This window comes from Anas acuta, chromosome 14 (assembly GCF_963932015.1).
Source record: "Anas acuta chromosome 14, bAnaAcu1.1, whole genome shotgun sequence".
NCBI lineage: Eukaryota > Metazoa > Chordata > Aves > Anseriformes > Anatidae > Anas > Anas acuta.
The window spans coordinates 8,602,807-8,624,182 of record NC_088992.1 but is presented as its reverse complement, the minus strand read 5'-3'; the positions used below and the strand labels follow the sequence as shown (position 1 = coordinate 8,624,182).

At 45.2% G+C, this 21,376-nt stretch overlaps 1 protein-coding gene and 1 long non-coding RNA gene across 11 annotated transcripts in view; both read left to right on the top strand.

Annotated features, from left to right (window-relative positions):
• EBF1 (EBF transcription factor 1) overlaps window positions 1–21,376 on the top strand; it is a 272,703-nt gene that overhangs the window by 29,463 nt on the left and 221,864 nt on the right. The window lies entirely within an intron of this gene.
• The window catches only part of LOC137864531 (uncharacterized), a 35,155-nt gene continuing 17,264 nt past the window's right edge, over window positions 3,486–21,376 (top strand). Inside the window, exon 1 of the long non-coding RNA XR_011101533.1 lies at window positions 3,486–4,788. This is a non-coding gene — a long non-coding RNA (uncharacterized lncRNA). The remainder of the gene's footprint in view (window positions 4,789–21,376) is intronic.

Here is a 21,376-nt window from a genome sequence, read left to right as displayed (position 1 = left end):
TCATGAGAGCGGCGTGCTGAACTAATCAGGTTAATTGAGAGGCCCTGAATAGCTCTCATTGAGCGGATCCCTCCTTCCTGCTCAAGGCAGATAGTGCAGACGGAGAGATTACAAGTGCTTTAAACTCTTTCTTGCCATCTCTGAATTTCACACCCATTTTGGGATGACGAGGGTCAGAGCATATGCGTGACACAGGGGCTGTACAATTTAGCTTTGCTGGGAGCGAGGTGTTTTATTTTTTTATTTTATTTTTTGTCATCATAATTATGATTATTTCTTAGCACTGCCAGATCCTCAGGTCTGAGCATTTCTCCTGATGCCAGCAATGCCCTACTGATTTACACCGGCTAGGGTGGTGTAAATTGCTCCACCGTTTTTGGAACGATGGAGAGGACCAACCCAGTCGCATGGCTGGCTCTAGATTGACCTGCTCCCAAGTGTTGTTAATATTAAAATTATTTCAGACCTAACTCATGGCAGGGCTGCAGGAAACATTAATTTTAAAAAGATGTTTTCAGTGTTTGAAGCAGATAGCAGTTGGTTTTATTGCTTTTATGGTATCATTTCCCTTTAAACCCTTCTAATCGAAGTGGCTGTACATAATTTTATTCAAGTTTACCAGAATGCGAAAGCATTTCCCTCTGGATGCTCTTGCCAAATTAGGAACATCCAGGCTCCAAACCTCGCTCTAATCTTCCTACTCACCGCAGTCTATTACATTTTCTTTGCAAATATTGTAACCATTAGAGTGCAGGAGAGAGAATTTTCAGGAAAACAAATTCCCCCAAAGTGGAGCCCCCCAGCCCCATTCCCCAAACCAAACTGGTTGCTTGGCTCAATTTAAGCATCAGTGCCTCTGTTGCCCCCTCCCCCCGGCTGCTTTTCCTTGGAAGTTTCAGGAATGACTTTAATTATCTCCACAATCAAATTCTCACTGCTGTCCCTGTGAAAGCGTGTAGTCATGGATTGCTGGGATTATTTTCTTTAGCACTTGGGGATAGAGAAACTGGTTGTTTCAAAATGAGAACCAGCTGGGTTCTCATCGCTGGTGTTTGGAGGGAGCCACACTGCACACCAGCCCGGCGCTGAGCGCAGCCCTGAACCCAGCCCCCAGATAAGTGCTGTTGCGTTTGCCACATGTTATTATGCAATATTGGGGCTGATTTTGTTTAGTGCATCAATACGCATCTTCGGGGTGGCTGCAGGCAGAGCTCGCGCTAGCGCCTCGCAAAACTCGGTGCAAAAACTTGCCCTGCCAGGGACATTGCTGGGCTCCACCTGCCTAAAATGTAGAAAATAAAATTAGCCCCCTGGTAAGAGATATTAGGCATGTGTTCTGCAGATGACAGGTAAGCAGGTAAACTCCTGAAGAGATCGATACAACAAAAGAGGCAGCAGAGAGAACTTCTCTTATCTAACATCTTTTGTTGCCATAGAAGACAAGCTGCAGGGGTGATGCTCTTCCTTTCTTTCCAGCTTGGAGAAATTACTTATTTGTCATACCTTATTAATCTGTTTTAGTGCCAAATTCAATTTGAAATTAGGACCATACATCTAGTCAGAAATTATATGACCTGTGATTTTGGCTGAGTATTTTGTCACAGGGAAAGGTGCAGAAATCCTCATTTGGTTATGAGGATGTAAAATTGGAGATACTTCACTGGATTTAAGGTAGCTGCTCTGGATTTCCATGTTTTTAAGAGACAGAAGCATTCATTCTTTGGAATACAAGAATTTGTATTTATAGTTTACTTACATATTAAAAAGCTGTATAAAATACAGATATATCTATAAAGTTTCAACATTTAAGGGTTCTCTCACACTGGCACACGTGCAAAAAGCCTGTGCTTTGCAGCAAACTGTTGTTGGGACGGTTTACATTTCAAATAGTCTCATAGTGTGACTTTTGAATTTTTGAAATGAAATAGTGACTCAATCGGTAGCTCATGTTGAAAGTCCAGAAAAGAAGTCTTCCAGTTCCTTTATTATAAAGAAAAAAAAGTTTATAGGAAAGGAAATGATTGATTGCTCAGCTTTGAACAGATACTTTTATATGATTTGATTTCTGTAATGCCTGAAATATAATGACTTTGACTCTATTAATATCCCCTTTAGCACAACCAAATTATTTTTTTGAAAGATGAAACCATTTAGCTCTGAACATGCTTAGATCATACCATGACCTAAATATGCTCATGTATCACACATACATTGTTTTAGGGTTTTAGGCTGAAACAAACATTCTGCAGCCACTGTGAATCTATCATTTTATAGGTTTTCAGTTCTGCACTTTCTCCTGCTGATACATTTATTCAGTGTTTCAATTTATTGTCTTATATATATGTATACACATACTCAGTGTGGTTTTGTATTTTTTTTTTAATCCAGATTTTCTCTATATTTTTTTTTTTCCTTTCAACAAATAACTGCTGCATTTCCAGTCACTCAAATTTGGACAGAATTTTACTTCCTGTTTCAAAGGTCAAGGAAAGCTGACCTCAACAGCAGTGTTGAGGCTGCTGAATTATTCATATCATTGACTTTGTGTCAGCTTCCACATTTGTGCAGAGGGATGTTTTATTCATTTATCTCATTTAGGGACCTGCTCTGCACCTGTTTCTACCATTAAGTACCCTGTAATTTGCATTTGATGCTAATTTAGTTTCATATCAGCCTGGTCCCCCCTTGTTAATTTAATTTTCTAAGACCCTTTTCATTACAGTAGAAATGTTTCCCTCTTTAAAGCAAACATCTATACAAGTAATTGTGTAAACTGCCTTTTAAATAATATCTTTTAGAAGATTCCATCGTTTAATTCCTTAATTCCTATAATTAGCCATGGTTTGATTAATGTTTCAAAGGGTTAAATTAAAATGCAGAATTACTCAAATGCATACTTGAATAATTTTCTCTCTGCTGATAACAGTTTCTGCACTGCTGCCTTTATTCTACTCATGATTCTGAATATTACGTGTACTAACAAGCGCTAATTTTCCTTATGTAGTGATTTTATTCTGCTAACCAGTAGCTGTTTTTTAAAATATAATTGTTGGAAACTCCGTATTGCCAGCGAGGCACTTAATTTTTCTTCTGAGGGGCTGTAAGCAGCTCAGGAGAGATGCTGCAACAGAGGAGCTGCGCTGGGTTGCTTTCCAGATTGCAGGAAACTTAAAGGGATCCTTTATTTTGCCAACAAGCATCGCCGCTGTGCTCTCACAGACAGTGCAACCAGCTCTGGCTGCTACAGACAATAATTTGGGAATGTTTACAACCGTTGCGGATTTGTTTGTGTAGGTGAAAACGTACATATGCTGTGATCCTGCAGGGTGAAGCCTCACACAACTGCCACCTCCAAGCCCATTTAAGCATTTCCAGTGCAGGAAGATGGCACTGGGGTAAATAAATGTCCGCAGGGCCTACAGTGGGGGACTCAAGATCCTTCGCTGCCCACGGGTTCATTTAAAACAACCCTGGGGAAAAGGCATTTTGGCATTAGCTGTTCTGCCCACCAGAAGGTGACAATCCTGCTCCTCCAAGTCCCTCTGACGTCATTGTGAGGCTGGGGAGAGGTGCCTGCAGGTTTGGGCTGAAAAGAGGCTATTCTGTGCCTAGGCTTTTGGGTTGAGCCTGGGGGCTCCCACTGCAAGCAGTGGGTGACTTGGGGCCGGGTCAGAGGCTGGGGTTGGTTGTGATACCCCTAAAGACTGGCTGGTGTTGCTTAATGGTGAGCCTGAGACTCTGGCTCTGGTGCTGCTATAGTATGAGGATTGCAAATCCAAAATAGGATTTGAAACTAAACCTCTGTTTTTGCCTTGCCCTTGGGATGTTTTGCCTTTACCCTGGTCACAAAGATGCCTTGTGGGCTCTGTTTGTGCTGGTGGAGACCCCCAGTGCTGGTGCCAGAGGGTCCAGAGTGGGCTGGTTTGGGAGATGCACCCCAAAGTGCTGCTGGCGTGGGTGCACCAGGGGTGGCTGACCCAGCGGGCATGAAGCTGAGTACCCCCAAACCATCACCTCTCCGAGCAGCCCCCAAATTCAGGCATTTATAATTGCTCCCCCTTTATTTTATCATATACTCACAATAACAACCTTAGCGTGGGGTATTTCCTGAGTATTAATGACCAGCTGGGGTTAATGGCCCTTGCTTGTGCCTTCAGCCATCAGCTCCTCCCGACTGGTCATTAATTCCCAGGAAAAGCCCTCTGTGGAGGTCATTATTGCTTAATTATCTCCATACACTTTAATGCCAGTTTTGACAATGTACAGTCTCATACTTTGAGTTATAGGTACTTTATAATTCATTAAATAGCTTATCATTAAAACTGCAGATGATCTTGATTATTATTTATTAATGTTTTCCCTTTGATTTTTTTTTTTTTTTTTTTAAATCTGATGCTCCCATGCTGTAGTAAGGAGGGGACAAATGTAGATGGGGTATGGTGCTGATGCCAAAAACTGTTGTGCTGTGGCTGGCCCTGTCTGGAGGGATCTCCCTGGCTCTGAGACACCCCCTGCCAGCAGCACCAAGGGCTGGGCACCCACACCTGGGCTCTGAGCAGCTGTGTGCATGGTGAAAGGCTCAGGGCTCAGCTCGTTTAGCTCGTAAGGGCCAGCAGAAAGAGTTGAGAGAGCAGCGATACGAGGGCTGGAGCTCCATGTGCCCACCCTGCGTCATGGAAGCACTGGCAGGATCCACCACGCACTTTTTGGCAGTTTTGGCCTCACCTTTCTCTTCACCCTGGACTTGACATAGACCTGGGGGCAGCCTTGGGAGCCCTTCACAGCTGGGTGAGTTGTTCATGCACTGAGGTCTTTTGGGGTTCATGGTTTGGCCCTTTTTTTTTACCAACAGCACCAGTTCTTTAGTGTGTTTTAATGCACTTAGGTGGCATAGAAACTAAACGGGACAGGCTTATCCCAGGCAGAGGGACTTTAAAGTCTACTTTTTAATAAGAAAGTGCCCTCCTTCCTCCTGGGAGAACCTTGTCTTTGTCACTCAGGCGTCCCTCTGAGGGGCACGGCAGCTCCTCGCTGCAGATGCTCTGGGCCTTGCACCTGCACGAGCAGCACCCCGGGGTGCTGCAGCTGCGCTGGGTGAGCACCCGTGTGCAGCACGGCCCTGCCTTGGGACCCTGCTCCTGTAATGACCTGTGGGCTATGGCCAGCCAGCTTTCAGTGCCAAAAGGAAAAGCCTGAGGAGCTCTGACACGTTCGGGTGCCCTCATTTGGCTAACGCTGACTCTGGGTGAACTTTTCTGGCTTATTTCCCCAGTCATGCAGCCTCCCACCCCTCACGGAGTTCTCCCCTATTTTTTTTTTTTCCCCATGCTTCACAAGTGAACTGCCTGGGATTACAGGACACTAAACCCTTGTGTCCAACCCCTCTGAGATTTTGGTGTGCAGGAGCCCTGCAGGATGCGTGGTTTGCACCAGGGGCGATGCCTGAGGTCGGGAGCTCAGGGGCCACAGTGTTGCCCCGTGCCTGGGGCAGATGGCAGCAGCAGCAGCTCTCCATTAGCCTGAAAGCTCTTCTGGGTGTTTGCTCCCCATACGCCCTCAACGCTTACGTTTCTGCTACTCTCCCCAGCCCCTGACAGCACCAAGCTGTTTAGACAACAATAATACCGATTTGGAGCTGTTTTCTGTTACCCGCGTCTCTGTCAGCTTTGTGTTTGCTGGAGGAAAAGTTCTGTGTGGATGTGAAACTAGTGGCCTCGCTGAGCTGTGCCATTGCCTTCGGTGGAGGCCAAGATTTCACCCACCGTATTTGCTTTTCTACCTCTGAGCTGCGTGTGTTTACAAAACCTCCTTCTGAACTGCTATAAACCGCCCGAGCAATCCGCCTCCCAGCCCGTGCTGGCCTTCTCCAAAAACCAGTCTGTTTTGATTAAAATCATAATGTCATTTGAAAGCGAGGAAACAAACAAACCCAAAGCCCTGTGAAAAGTTTGAAAGCAGCATGTTGCTGCTGAGAAAAATCAAAAAATATATATATAAAAAAATATCAGCAGGTCTCCTGTTACCACTGTCAGGAAAGTCCAACGGCTCGAAGCTGGTGAAGAGCTGCAAGTTAGAGAGGGGAAAAAAAAAAAAAAAAAAAACAACAGAGGGCAAAAGGGAGCGATGGTATTTATTTATTTATTTATTTAAGCGCCTAAAAGATTTATGGCAGAGCTAATTTGGGAGCGCGCTCCGTTCTAAGTTCCCGCTGTGTGCGCAAAGCCATCGGTGCGCGACGTGGAGGGAGCGGGTGAAGATTTTAGGAGAATGGCAGCAGCCCTGGGAACACGCTGCTGGTTTTTTTTTTCTCCCCCCTCTCTCTTCTCAGTAGTGGCATTGTAGGTAGCCATGAATTAAGGCTCAGATCGCTGTCTCCTCGCTATAAATCCCGGCCGTGGGGCTGTGCTTACCGCGGGCAGCGGGGCACGGGGCGAGGGGCAGGCGCTGGGGGTGGTGTTGTTAGCGACACGTAGCAGAGCTCCTCCTGAACGGAAAAGCGCTGGCTCCAGATTGTCGCCAGCGAAAGCAGAAACAGAAGCCGTGCGTGTGTGCAGAGCTGGCCCTGCCTGCAGCTGGGGATGCGCTCGCTGCCGGCGCGTGGCTTGGGGAGGCAGCGACCGCGTGGGCAGCGTCGCAACGAGCTGCGCCGCGGGCACTTGTGCATCACGGCCTCTTCCAATACCTTCTTGCTCTCTTTTCTTTCTTCCTCTCGTTTCTTTCATTCTTTCTCTCCCTCTCTTCTTTCCTTTTCTCTTTTCTTTCTCTCTCCTTTCTCATTTCTTCTTTCCTCGTCTTCTCTCTCCTCTCACTCTCTCCCTTTCTCTAATTGTTCCCTTGCTAAAAGCCAAAGACAGAATTAAAAATGCTGCTTTGGCACTGTGGTTTATGGCATTCTTCAGGGGTGTTTTCTTCTGCACACTATGTTCTGTATCTTCCTCTTGGATCGTCATCTCTGCGAAAGAGAAAATACTCCTGCTCTGTTAGAAGCTGAGAAGCATGGAAAAATGCTAAGTGTAAGGAACGTATAACACTTTTTCCCTTTCTCAACATCCATATAATTACTGTTAAGTCAAACCAAAAAGCCTCAGGGTTAGAGATCACTAAAGTTTTACATTTCATCGGACAAAAACTGAAGTCAGTACTTAAAAAAAAAAATTGGTGACCAATTATGTGTCACAGACTGTAAAACCAGACATGATATTTTGCTAGGGAAAAGCAGAGGCATTCAGGTTTGTTACCGTATGGAATATAAAATTAGCTTTATTTACATTTATTTCTTTTCTCCTGCTTTGCGGAGAGCAAACTGAGCTATTAAAACTCGTGATATGTTTGTTTTTCGAAAAGAATAAATAGCGTGCATAAAGAAAGCGTCAGGGGGGAATGTACAGTGATGATGTTGCCTTTTTTTTTTTTAAGTTTTAATTTCAGGGTGGGAGCACTGGAACTGTGTTGGATGGGAAATGTATTCAGGCAATGAAAGGCTGCATTTGAATGCAGCTTTTTGTTTACATTTTCAGCAAAACCAAGATGACACAGCTGGCCATGTTCAAAGTGAAATAAAAATAGGATTGAATAAATAAATGGTAGTGAAGAATAGTAGTAAATAAAAATGAAATACAGCGAGTGGCATGCTGAGCCTCGTGGAAGGCACCCCTCACCTGGCAGAGTGGGCTCAGGGGACAGGGGCAGCTTGGTGGGGTGGCACTGGGACATGGGGAGAGGCCAGGCAGCAGCAGAGCCCTGTCTCCTCCGCACAGCCTCGTCCCCCTGTGCTGCAGCCCCAGGAGCCCCATTTTGACCAGGTCAGGTGTCATCATGCTGCTGAGAGCAGAACATTTCCCTGTGTCTCTTGGGGCATAGTGTTGAGTTGAGAAGGGGGAATTTTGGCTGAGGTTCTACCTTTTGTGTTAGCTTCAGGAAAGCTTCTTCCTCCAGAGGAGGGAGGTGGCTTGGGTGGATGCCTTTGGGGGAGTTTTGTGTCGTGACCCATGCCCGGTGTCCTGACACACCTGTAACCCACTGGGGCTCAGCGCAGCACTGCCCGGCTGAGTGCCACGTGCAGGCGGAGGAAGAGGAGGGGAGGCAGAGCCCGGGAGGCTGCTGGGGGTGGGAGCCCTGGCAGTGGCAGGCAGACAGACAGAGATAGATAGCAATTAGGATCGAGAAGCAGACTGGGAGATAAGGAGTCACTGAAGATTTACTGGATGTATATGGACAGCAAGAAAGAGCGAGTACATTGGGAGCAGAGAGGGAGGTGTGTACACACAGTAAATCTCCAGTGATGCCATATCTCTGGCTGCTCCTGCATCCTAATTGCTATCTCCTTGGCTGCCGCTTTCTGGCCCCCAGCCACTTTCTCTCCATTTCTCTTCGTACCTTGGCTGCCACCTTGCTGATCCAGGATTAGGCCCCGCAGGCTTACGGCTGGGCAAGGTGCTGGAGCAGAGAGGTTTTCCCAAATCTGCTGTGATTTGAGCTCTGCTTTCTGGGGCCTCTGGTGAACCCTGTGGAACAGATTGGAGTTGGAAATGCTGCGGGTTTGCTGCTCATGCTCGGAATTTGGGGCACAGTTGGGCCATCTGCACTGCTGGGCTGCCCTTGGTGTTTTCCTCACCAACAATAAGACCCCAGTGCATCAATGAACCAGGAATCAGTCGGTTACTTTTGTATTTGGGAGAGGAACTTGAGAGGTGTCCCTGACAGCCACCCTGGGGGTGAAAGGCAGCTCCAAGCTGCAGCTCACGGCCCCACATTAGCAATGATCTCACTGCTCTTAAATTGGCTTTTGGGATCTCTTTCTTCACTCTGGAGCAACCTGGAAATATCTGAGGCTTTGGAAAGAGCTTTCCTCTCCTTGTCAGCATGCATATCCACGTAGTTTCACATGGGATTTTTCTTGGGTCAAATTCTATTTGCTTTAGCAACGTGAGTAGCCCCAAGGAGCCTCTCACGAGCAGGATTTGCCTCCTTACGTCAAAAGATGGTTGTATCTGCAGCGCTGCACTGAACCTTGTGTGGCTCCAACTTGTAAGGATTTCTTTTTCCTGCCAGACAGGAATTAATGCTTCTTTGGAGTATCTTATTCTTTCGTGCGTCTTGGAGATCATCTCTTGATTTGCTCAAACTCACATTAGTGTACCAGTAATGCTTAATTAGAATAGTTCTATATCAAGTAAATATTTTCTTAAATGCATAATTGATTGTGTAGGGAAGGAAGAACTGCAGGAATGGAAATCATACATCATTTCATTATTAATGGCAATGTCTAAATAAAATGCAGACCTTGTCATATTTAATGGATGGCTGAGTCCATTCTGCTTTAAAACACAAACTGTTTTTTTTTTTTTTTTAAAGGTGCCTGCATAATTTCAGCCAGTTTAGGTGGAATTAAATATACCCATAGCTGTGTTTGTGTGTGGGGTTAATTTTGTAGAACCTAAAGTAGGTTGTCTCAGTGCAAACTGGTAAGGAAATAGTCTTGGCATAGGGTTGAAAATTAATATTCTCTTAAAAAGATTTTTCCCAGAATAAATTAATTTGGGGATTTTCTTGAAAACAGCATAACACCTAATGAAAGTGGTTTATTTTTTTTTTCATATTATATATAAAATTGAAACTGGTGGATCTGTGCAGATTTACACTCGCTGTAGCTGTGGTCCAAAGTGCTACCAAAGAACAAATTCTGCTTCTTGCCATTTTATTAGCTGTGACCTCTGACAAGTGATGCTGAGTCCAGATGCTGGAGAAATGGTCTCAAATGGATGGAGCTGGGGTAGGTGTGAGGGGATGAAAGCCCTGGGCTCCAGCATGGCTCTGTCTCCTGGATGCAGTCCCCCTGAGGCTATCAGGGCTCTCAAGGAGAAAGGTTTCTTGAGCTGGTTGAATGTTAGAGGCATGGCGTATTTTTTTTGGTCTTATCCCTTGTCTTATGGATTGGCTCCATCAGGGTGGCATTTGAGGCTCCTCAAGCAGAACTTCCAGACTTTGTCTTGACACCTTGAAAACCAGGAGCAATTTGTCGTATTATCCATTGTGTAAATGCCAGTAACGCCCACACGTTCCCGTGATGCATACAGGTGCCAGACCTAGCACGGGCCAGTTTTCTTCTGGCAGGATGGTTCAGTCTGAAGGACAGCAGTGCCAGGACAGGAAGCAATCAGGGTGTGAGCAATGCAAGGGATGTGAAGCATCCTTGCTGGGGACCGCTGCCGGTGGCTCAGGTGACTCCCAGCACCCGCACGTGGTTCCCATCAGCGATGGTGGGAAGGCTGGAAGAGGGGAGTGGGGCGATTGCAGCAGAGTGGTGAAATGCCATGGTTTGAAGGAGAACGGCTGCACTTGAAGCATCTTGGCAGCTCTGGGCACATGGTACAGCTGGTGCTTGTGAAAGGATCTCAGGGATTTTGTTCCCCGGCATTTGGCAGGGCTGTTGTGTCTTCCCATCCAGCACAGACCGCAGAGGCCTTTAGATCTGAGCAGTGGAGAACTCCAGCTCTTCTCATCTCTAAATCTTTAAAATATTGCAAATAGTTCATTTGTTTTAAAGCTTTAAACTCAAGCCTTTGATGTTGCTTTTAGGAAGTTAAATAATAAAGCACAGTGTTCTCCAAACGAGGGCTTTTGTCAGAAAACCTTGCTTTACAATGAAAAGAAGGAAAACATAAATAAATGATACTCAAATATTTATAAAGGCGTTCAGCAGATCAAAATGTTTCATTCTGCCTTTATATTGTTGCTTCGTGTCTCCCTGTCTGAGGCTATTTTTTGTTTAAACCATGCGATGTAGAATGTATTTTGTTTCTTATGTCGTTAATTTGCAGTGTTTTACTGAGTCCTTTCTCACAGGGACATCAATAGGGCATTCAAGGGATACATATGGAAATTGGTGAATGTTATTGCTTTGGCTGTCAGCTTTGTGCCTGGCTGCTATGGATGGCAGGGCTGAGCTCAAAGCAGGAGCTATGAGGCTGCTCCAGCGATAATATTAATTATCTGGAGGCTGATTGAGCGTTGTATTTGTGGATTTCTGTTTGGGCATAGCATGTGCGAGGGACACTCCTGCCCCTGACGTGCTTCATGTGCTCCTCCTGCCCAGGGACTAGGGGATTCCCTGCTCCTGTCAGTGGTGAGTCCCCAGTTCCAGTCCTCTCCCCCCAAAGCAGGAATCTGCCCTGAGCTTGCTGCTGTCAGACGAGGAATCGGGGGCCCCCCTCTCTGCCTTTTCCCCCTACAAACCTTCTGGACCCATGGGGCACTGTGGTAGAGACCCAAAGAAAAGGGAGTTTTCAGAGAAGGAAATTCCAGAAACTTGTTACTCGCATTTTTTTTTTCCCTCCAAATAAATAGTTGGGATCACTTCTGTCAGCATCTCAGCTCCTTCAGGTCCTTGTCCCTCCACCTTGCCCATGTATTTCCATCAAGGAGGTATGCTTATTGTGTCATTACATGGAGGAAAATCCTCTTTTTACATCGAGGATCTTGGTAAGGCCTTGGAGCTCTGTTGCACTATGAGCATGTGCCACTGAGCAGGAGAGGGAAATACTTTTTTGTACCTTTGCCCACACGGGTGTCGATGTGCAAGGTGTGCTATGGAGAAGCACAGCAAACCAGGCAGCAGAGCAGAGGGTGCACAGACCAGGAGGACAGGCCGATAGAAGCAGCACGGTTTAGCAGAAAAGCCAAAGTCACTGTTTGCATTTATAATTTGACTGGCCGGCGGAAGGGACTCAGAAAAGCGTCCTGTGAATCTCTCTGGGGACCTTGAAGAGGTTTTCAGATGTGGTTCTGAATCCAAAGCATTCATTACTTCCTGTGACATGTGACCTCTCTCTAAATTTTTTTTTTTGTTTAATATAAATAAGGCTTATTTATTTATTTAACTATTAGCCAAGTTCTGCATTGTAGGTTAGTAAAAATACCCACAGTCAGTGCTTACTGTTGAGCAACTTTAATTCCGCTAAGACCTAAGTCTGAGTGAGCTGCAGCTTTTGTTCCTGGAAACTCAGAGATTCCTGGGATTCTCACCAGGCAATGAGATTATCTATGTTTTTGTGGCTTTGAATTTAACATATTAATTTTCTGCTGCTTGTTGTTAATCGCCACAGTTCAAATGCAAAAATAGATGAAATCCCGTTGTTAAAAGGGAATCAGAAATGGATTTGAAAAGGGGATTTGAAATGGAGAACTCTTGACAAACTATGAAACCCTTTAAAACATAAAGTTATGTTACCTTTGTTCTCTGGTATTTTGATTTTTCTTTGCGGATGAGGTGAAAAGAGAAAATGTGAACAGAGACAACATATCGATGGGTAGGGAGAAGAACTATCCTGAGCCTTCTCATTGCTCATCTGCAGACAATGTTGTTCAGCATTTGCAGAGCAGCTTGTGATCGGGGTGCTTGATTTATCTGGGTGCCCAGACCTGAGCTTTGTGTGGAGTCCTGAGCTCTGGAGAGGAGATTTCATTCCCGTATTTTGCAAATTGGCTCCCAAAGCCACCAAGCCCCCTGAAGGAGCCGGTTGGAGAGCAGAAGCGGTGACCAGCACCCCTCTCACCTAGGGGTGCAGCATAAAGGCCTTCCTGCTGGAGAGACCCCACCTGGACCTCTCCGGGGAGGTGTTTGCTCCCCTGCAGCGCTGCAGTCACTTAATTGAGCGTTGTCACTTGCTGAGGAGCAGTGCCACGGCCGCGCTGCCTCCCGTGGCGCTGTGATCTGATGGCTGTGCAGAGCAGCGTGTGCTGGGGATGAGGTTGCAGGGACCTCGACAGGAAGGTGTTTCCAGCAGCAATCACACCAGAATGGTGCAAGTAAACCTGCTTCCTGACTTCTGCTTTCTGATAGGGGTGTAAGGCTGCGGGGCTGCTCCGCAGCGCTTGCCACGTGCTTCCCGGCAGGAGCTCATGATGAGATTTCACTCTGTGCCGCTTTCCGCCCCGTTCATAGAGAGGGCTGCCCGAGATCTTGCTGCTCCTGAAAACAGATGTGGCCGTGATGCCGTCAGGTGGCTGTTGTGGTGCCGGCAGGGGCCCTGCGGTGACCCTGCAGAGCCTGGCTGGGCAGCAGAGATGGGGAGGACAGAGGTGGCACCATGCGGAGGTGGCAAAGCATCTCATACGTGTGTGCCCATGTGTCCATCCAGGCTCTGGGGCCACATTACTAGCCAGCGTGGTGTACCCTAGTGGGCCGGCAAGCAGGAGCCCTGGGCTTGCAGTAAGCTGCGAGAGCACAGCGGGACTCACCCTGCTCCTTTGGGTGAAGGCAGTGGGTGGGTGAGCGTCAGTCTGTCTGCTCTTGGGAGCATCCATCTGTCCTTGGGGGTGTCCATCTGTCCTTGGGGGCGTCCCTCCGCCTCCCCAGGGCCCTGGGGCAGCGTTGCCGTGTGTGTCCTCTCACATTACAGGGCCCTTGCGGTGGCTTCCTTGGCCTGTTATAGCAGAAATAAATAATCATAACAATAGCCCATGTGCCTTCTTGGGAAAATAACAGTTTTCGCATGCAGATACTCAGGAAGTTAAAATTGGCAGCTCTGACTAGTCCTACTGATTTGTCCACACATTTATTCTGAGAAGATGCTTAAATGGAATCAGCTTTCGGCTCTGGCACTCGCAAAATGCAGCCTTCCTACCCCCAGTCATAGCATAAGAGGGGAGGAGATGGGAAATAAGGTCTGGTTCTAAATGAGTGGGAGAAAAATCAGGTATGTGACTCCTCCAATTCAGACGAGGCTGTCTCTTATTGTTTGGCAGTTTGACTGTAGCTTCAGTACATGGGAAAAATTTCTCTTCCAATTACACAGCAGTTTTGTGGTGGCTGAGTGCTATAAATGGGAATGCTTTGCAGCCAAAGATATCTCATTCATAAATCCCACTGTTCCACTCTATAATTTTTCTCTTTTGGATAGATCAGTATTCTGTGGTCATATCAACCACAATCATGCAAGCAAAAATGAGTAGTTAAATATTGTGACAGTCCTATAAGTCTTCCTAAGGCGTTGTGCATAGCACAGTTATTCAAAAGTGTCACATGGGGCACGGAAGGGAATTGACCCTTTACTAATATTTCCAGTAAAGGGTCTTGATAAAAAAATAAAATACTGAGTATATCTGGTCTGGTAGGTCAATTTATAAATTTGACATTAAGTGCCAATATTCTATTACTGTTCAAGTTTATTGCACACGTTTCACGGACAGACGTGTGCAGGTACACACACCCGTTTGTGCTATAAAACACGGGCATGGTGTGTATGCACTCGTATGTTATCCTTCTACGCTCGCTTACTTTCTACAGCATGTGTTTATGAATTTAACATGACTCTCCCTCTCTATTTGCCGTCCCTGGGAGCACCTCTAGCCAGCAAGCTAAAAAATAAATACGCATCTAAGGAAGCGTTCCCATAAAAGACATAACTGCTGATAGCAGTGCTCCCTGCCCCATCAGCAGTCAGTGCAGTGGCTACCTTCTGCCCATCCCATAGGCGAGACCCAGGGCTCCCAGCCCTCCCACAGCCCCGTGCCACCCCTCCACTGGTGGCAATGGGCTGGTCTGGCCAAAATCACGGGGCTGGGCTGGTTAGAGAGGGTTGGGACTGGCAGCGAGCACGAGCCTTGCCAGGTCAGAGCGAAGCCTTTCTCCCTTCCTCACGGGTCCACGTGTGCTTGTGAACGTCTCCAAACGCATCCCCGCGTGCTGGGAGGACGAGGTACGTGTATGCAACCGCATACCTACGTGTGTTTCTGTAGATGTCTGTTTTCTCAAAGCTGCCTGCTGATCAAAAATGCACAGAGTGGTACTTTTGTTTTCAAAACACCCGTAATGGATTTTTCCCCCCACTGGTATCTTCTTCTTCTTTTTTTTTTTTTTTTTTTTAAACTTGAGCAGAGCTGTCTGTCTAGAGGTATATATTCACACTGAGAGGTCTAGTTATCCCGTAATAAGCACGTGTAACTCCCATTAGTGTCAATGAGAACTTCACATGCATATCAAAGGGGAGAATAGATTCATATGCTGTGAGAAGGATCTGAAATTCAGATTTATAGTTCATGTTGCGTTTAATGGATAAATTCTTTGGCAGAGAGCTAAAAACTCAGAGGTGTTTATAACATTCCAGGTTCCCTTCCTTTTTAGTTAAAAGCAATAGCAGAACGAAAAATGTAACCACCATTGTGTTGTATTAAAAATGTACATATTTACAGCGAGTACTTTTTTTTTTTTTTCCCCTTGCTCTTCTGATTTTTCTGTAATGGCTTTCCTGTTTTTAAACACTCGCAGATAGTGACCTCCAGGGTCTCTGAGGGCTGGACACACTTGTGTGGCCAGAGACCAAACTAAAATGAAAGATTAAAGCAATTCTGAAAGATTTCCTGATAGGCCTCTGCCAGCGCTATTTCAGAAAAAAAGTCCCCTGTAATCTGGACCTCAGCCATTTTCCTGGCCACCTCTGTGGGTGTAGAGCAGATAGTAATTTCAGAGCTGCACTCATAGTTTTTGTGGAACTGTTTATTAAATATTTAAGCTTTTCCTTTTTATTTTTTTTCTCCCCTGCCTCTAATTCAGCCCTGCCGGAATGAAAGCAGGATTTTCTAGAGGATCAAGTGTCCTGAAGAAAATCGAGCATCTTGCTCCTGAAGCAATCCCGGCCCTGAGGGCGTGGGATTTTCACCCGGTTCTGGTTTTACAGGCAGCAGCCCTCACATGGGGGAAGGTGTCCCCAGCTCTGGCTGTGCCCCCCTGGAAAATCAGTGGTGGGGCTGCAGTGCCATTGCTTTGCTTAGGTAGCACTTCATGGAGCCAGAGGACTATAGGTTTTTAATTTTTTTTTTGGGGGGGGGGGGGGGGGGGCAAAGATCTGGACAGTCATTTTCATGATGTTTGATGGAGTTGGTTGTAATGAAGTCACCAGCCAGAAGGGACTGGGAGCTTACTATCACATGTCAGCTACAGCAAGCAAAGACCCTCCAAATAAATTACATTCCAGACCCTTTCCCAGTCAGACATACACCTGGCTGTGGGGATGTTGGGCTTGGTGGACGGAGGTGGACACAGGTGAGGAGGTCCCAGCGCAGCTTCTCATTGTGGTGGTCAGGCTGGTGGGGGACAGAGCTGCTCAGGTTTGGGAACTGTGGTGGAGCATCAAGGCCAACTGCCCTGGGGTGAGGACGTAGGGCAGGGACCCCAGGCCGCAGTCCCTGGTGTGCCGATAGAGCCTGTCCACTGCCTGCATAGGAGCCATACATCTGCTTCAGCATTTTAATTGGGTTTTAAGTGGAAGCAGTGGCATAAAGTTGTGTAAAAAATTGCATAACAGAAACCACAGCTGATCTTTAAAAACTCCTTTTCGGAGGGAAATGGTGATTATAAATAAGAAGGCAGTTTTATAGCTCAATTACTTTAGTAACTTGATTTAACAGCTTGTTTTTTAAATCTACACCGAACCTAAGATAAAGGATTGATAATGTAATATGTAGAATACATTCAGCATAAAACCTGAAAATCCTACATCACACCATTGAAAGAGAAACATAAATGCAAGCCGAAGTCTACAGTGGTTTTATTTTAACTAGTATAATATAACAACACGACATGCTGTGAAAAATAAATAACTTTTGAAAATGCATTTTCCAGGAATGAAAGTAATATTGAAAAATGACTGAAGTAATCACTTTTGTATGGATTCTGAGAGCAAAAGAGACGAAAAGAATAATTCAGAACTCAATGCAGTGTTATACGAAAGCATATATGGGTTTCATAAAACACACTGCTCGAGATGATGCTGGATATCTGCTCACAGTCAGATGTGGTGAACTTTGAGTGGTACCTTCTTCCGTGAATGGTCTTATTAAAAGTGATGTATCTTGCTATGCACAAAGTCTTTATTCAGCCTTGAAGTGACAGAATCTGACCTGTAGACAGAACACACGAGCTTCTGGACTCTTACTAAATGCCATTTTTGCTTTGATTATCATCGTTTGGAGTGGCACAGGCTGGTTGCATTTGAAATCTTATCTGGTACCTCAGCCTCAATGAGATCAGCATCATGTCTTCACTCTTTATTTTGGAGTTTGATTTCTGCCCCTGAGTTCTCTCATTCTGTTATTTGCATATAGTTTACTGTTACATGTTTCAGCTTAGAGTTCATAATACAGATGGGGTGTAATACTGGCACGTCCTGGAGCATTTACCTGTGGGTTAGATCTTTTGGTTATCGGAGCACTAAGGAGACCTGATTTACGGGCTTGGGGATCTTAGCTTTCTCTCAGATATTCCAGTATACATTGTGAATAAATTCCCTAGAAATGGGGGATTTTTTTTCTGTTGTGATATGGAGAGCATTTGAATAGCTACAACTCCAGCTTATTCCTATCGATACTCTTGAGAAGGTAAACAGACTTGGACTTCGGAGGGATGTCTTATCCAGAGCCCTTTTGAGGGCTGCAGCACTTATGTTTCCAGCTAAGGACACAAAAAGTCAGGTTCTTATTCGAGTGCTTGAGGCTGGGTAGGACGGCACTAGTTTCAGCATGTTTTCTGTGTGTTTCTACTACTTTTTTTTGGAAATAGAGATGGTACATCATTTTCAGTTGGTCATATATAAGAAGGAGACATGAGGCAGATGCTTGCTGGGCAAGGAAGATGCTTTTCTTTGCAGGGCTGCTCTCTGTGCTCCCGTTTCCGCCTGGAAGTCTGGGCAGAAAGCTACAGGGAGGTGACACCTTGGTGGCCATGGCTGGGCAAGGGCTTCTGGTACATGGCACTGGTAAACATGCTGCACAGTGCTTTCCAAATGAAAACCTTCAGATCTTGGACCTAAAATTGCCTTCTTTTGCATTGCCTTGCTTATCTGCAAATTCCCACTGGGACAAGACAGGGTTTGGGCGGGCAAAGGATGCAGGCGCAGTGCCTAGAGAGTTAAATATACAAAAAAAGTGCTTTATGTGGCTTTATGTTAGTTTTAATTTCCTGGTGGAAAATGCCGTTAATCTCCAGTGTTCTCCCTTACACTGTGTAAAACAGGATATTGTACCTATAGCAATATTAACTCACTTTTATTGAGGAGCTTTTATTTTGGGGGCAAAACAGTGACTCCAGCATTTTATGAAGCTGGTAGCTGTGCGCAAGGGCTGGCATGAATGGGAGCGATTGAATGTCTGTGCTACACTTCTTTGCATCCTGTTAATTATGTTAGTTTTGGGATGGACTTGAAAACCCTATGCTGTGGCAAAATCTGCCTTTTTGAAGCTGGAACAAAGGCGTCTGTTTGGTTTGCCTTACTCCAACCCACAGAGAAGCATTTAAATGAGAGACGCCTGTCATTTTCCTCTCGTGGTGTAACCGTATGTGTAAACCACTGTGCAGGCAAGAGGGGGTTAATTCAATAAAATAAATATAAAATACTCTCCAGGCTGTTGGACAGAGCTGGAAGGGGTCAGAGGTTGCTGAGCTGCTTCACTAGCACACTAATCGATTTGCTGTCAAGGTAGTGGTGCTGGGGTTTCAAGTAAGAGAAGAATTGAGTGCCGCTCGGGCCCAATTTCCATAATTGCTCACTGCCTTTAGTGTACAACCTTTTATGAAACACAAAAAATATATCACTGAATTGTATTGATTAGCCATTGGTCTGAATAATTCACTTAGTATTTATTACCTGACCCTCAGAGGTTAAATAAATCCACTATCTAACTTTGGCTTGTGAGAAATATTACTTATTCATTGAAATGTGAACTGATTATTACACAATAGGAGAGTATCTTTGTTGTTCTTTTTATCTCCTCCTGGAAAACTTCATCCCCGCTGCATCTTAATGGCAACAAGTTAAAAGAAATATTTATTGATAGTGAGGAGCATTTTCCAAAACAAACACTAACACATCCGTACTAGCATAACTTGGCTTTCTTTTATGAAGCCTCTTTTTCCTTTCTCCTTTTTTTTTTTTTTTTTTTTAATTCTCACCCCATAGTTTAGGTCAGCTCTTAGAGTCAAAATTCAAAATCCTCCAAATGGAACTTTTATGCGCAATGGTGAAATGTATTCATACACAAACTTTTCCTTGCAAACATCAAGTCTGCGTAACAGCTTCATTGCTTGTGATGGGATCTCAGTCCATTTTTATAGCACTATTTTTGGATAGCTCCTGAAGGCCATAAATCTTCCCATCATATTAAACACCCTCTGATAATTAAATTCTCAAAGAAAACAGAAACCTTTCCTAACATGAAAAGATAAAATTTAAACCAGTCAACCATGGACAGCTCACTGTCATTACAATAAAAATGATTTCGCATCACCTTAAAATGTTTTGGACATAATCTGCAGGGCATTTTATGGCTTTGTCAAACATTAAGGCAATAATCAATTATTTATCAGAGGATGGTATTTACATATTGCTTTTAGCATAGCTAAACAGCCATTCTTTTGTTGATGAGCTGATATACCTCAAAGACAATAGCGCAGCTCTTAAATTTAATTATATACTCATTTACCATGAGATCTAGTCATCCAGATAAAATTGTTCAGTAGCTTGAAGTATTCCCTCCAAAAAAGATTTCCTAACTTTGTGTAAAGTCTTTCCTCAGTTTCCGGCCTGCATCCTCCAGCATCTCAAAGTATTGTTTTTGAAGTTTGATGGAATTTGTGTTAGGTCAAGAGGAGGAAGCTATGTGAAGCTTGTGAAGCTTTTTTTTTTGGTGTTTTTCTTTTTTTTTTTTTTCTTTTTCTTTTTAATGAAATGTAAAGGAAAAACCTAATGTGATCTCAGTGCTACCTTGTTTTGTTGATAGCTATGTGTGTCTGTATCCAGGATCTGGGCTTGTAGTTAGCGGGAGCTTGTAACCCGTGTTCTCGGTGTTATAATACTAAACCTCTTTTCCTGTATCGCATAATGGAAGGAAAAGTCTGTCAGAAAATAATGGGGATATAATATGTACAAGATCCTCTAACGTTTACCCAGGTGGCCAGCTTCCTGAGCCCTGAGCAAACGGTGGCAGCAGCACCGAGCACGTTGTAAACCCCAACTCATCTCGGGGAGCTCATGGCATGTCCTGGCCCATCCCTGGGGTAATGCATGCTGCAGGGGGCAGTGGGGGAGCCCGGGCACATGGGGAAGGCCGAGCTGGCTTCCATCCCAACCTGCAGAGGATAATGCTCCTGCTGGAGTGCCTGCGTGCTGCTGGGAAGCGGCTCCGTCTGGCTGTGAGCTCTGTCTTGGGCTCAGAGAGTGGAGCCCACCTCAGTGGGTGCCCACAAGGGCTCAGCAGCAGCCCAGCCATCCTCCTCCTGGGCTGCTCGGTTCAGAGGGGTCATTCCCCGTGTTAAGCCCAGCTGGAAGCTCCTGGTGGGAGCAGAGCCGGTGGGTGAAGTTTACAGGGGGATTTGGCAGCTTCCCAAGTGGCTGCAAGAGGTGGCAGGCATTTATTCCTGTTGTTAGGTGCAGAAATAACCTGCACAAAGTTGGCCTTTGGCTAAACTTCATGCACACAGATGTGTTTATGCACCCAGTTTGCATTAAGGGGATTTATTCCTTCAAGGGATATCCCAGTGTGTTTTCCTGCTGTTAGCTGGTGTCACTGGGATGCTGCCCTACCACATGACAGAGGATTATGAAATGCATCTTTCTGTGACTGATAGGAAAAGACAAATTCACCTCTTCCTGTGCTACCATCCATTCGTTCAGGTAAAAACTTCCTGGCCCGGATGCACAAATCACTAGGAAAATGATCTAAAAAAGTTTATGATGTCATTTCAGGATAATTTTGCTGTGGGTGTTGAAAGAAATATGTTAGCTGAACGGTCTCATTTGGAAAGCTAATTATACAAATAACATTTTAAAGCAAGCTAATGTCATAATAAAGTCCATAAGAACAGGCAAACAATCCATTAATGAGAGGATCCCAAACCGGCAGCTCTGTTCCCTGCAGAAATGGGGTTTGCAATGCAGTTGAAGCCCCAGCCCTGTGCCATCTGGGAACTCTCCTTGTCTCTTGCATCAAAGCCACAATGTCCTGGTCCTGGCTCAGGGCTCCATGGTCTGCAGTCACCTAGGCTGGTCCATGGTGGGTGTAAAACTCCACCAAAAGTATAATATTTTACCAGTTCAATTAAAACTGGGACTTTCTCTCTCTCTCTCTCTCTCTCTCTTTTATTTTTCTCATTTTTTTATTTTTTATTTTTATTTTTCTTCTCTGCCCTCTGTGGAAATAAAATAAAAAGGAAAAATAAAAATAGAAAAGAAAAGCCTCTCGGCAGTTCAGGGTGAGAGAGGCTGATCCCTGCTCCCAGTTACATTTTAGGAAGGGGCACAGGGAATCTGACTTTCTTCCAGCGCTGCTCCACCCCTAGCAAAACCAAACAAACAAACCAGAGAAAAAACCCCAAAGCGGCTCC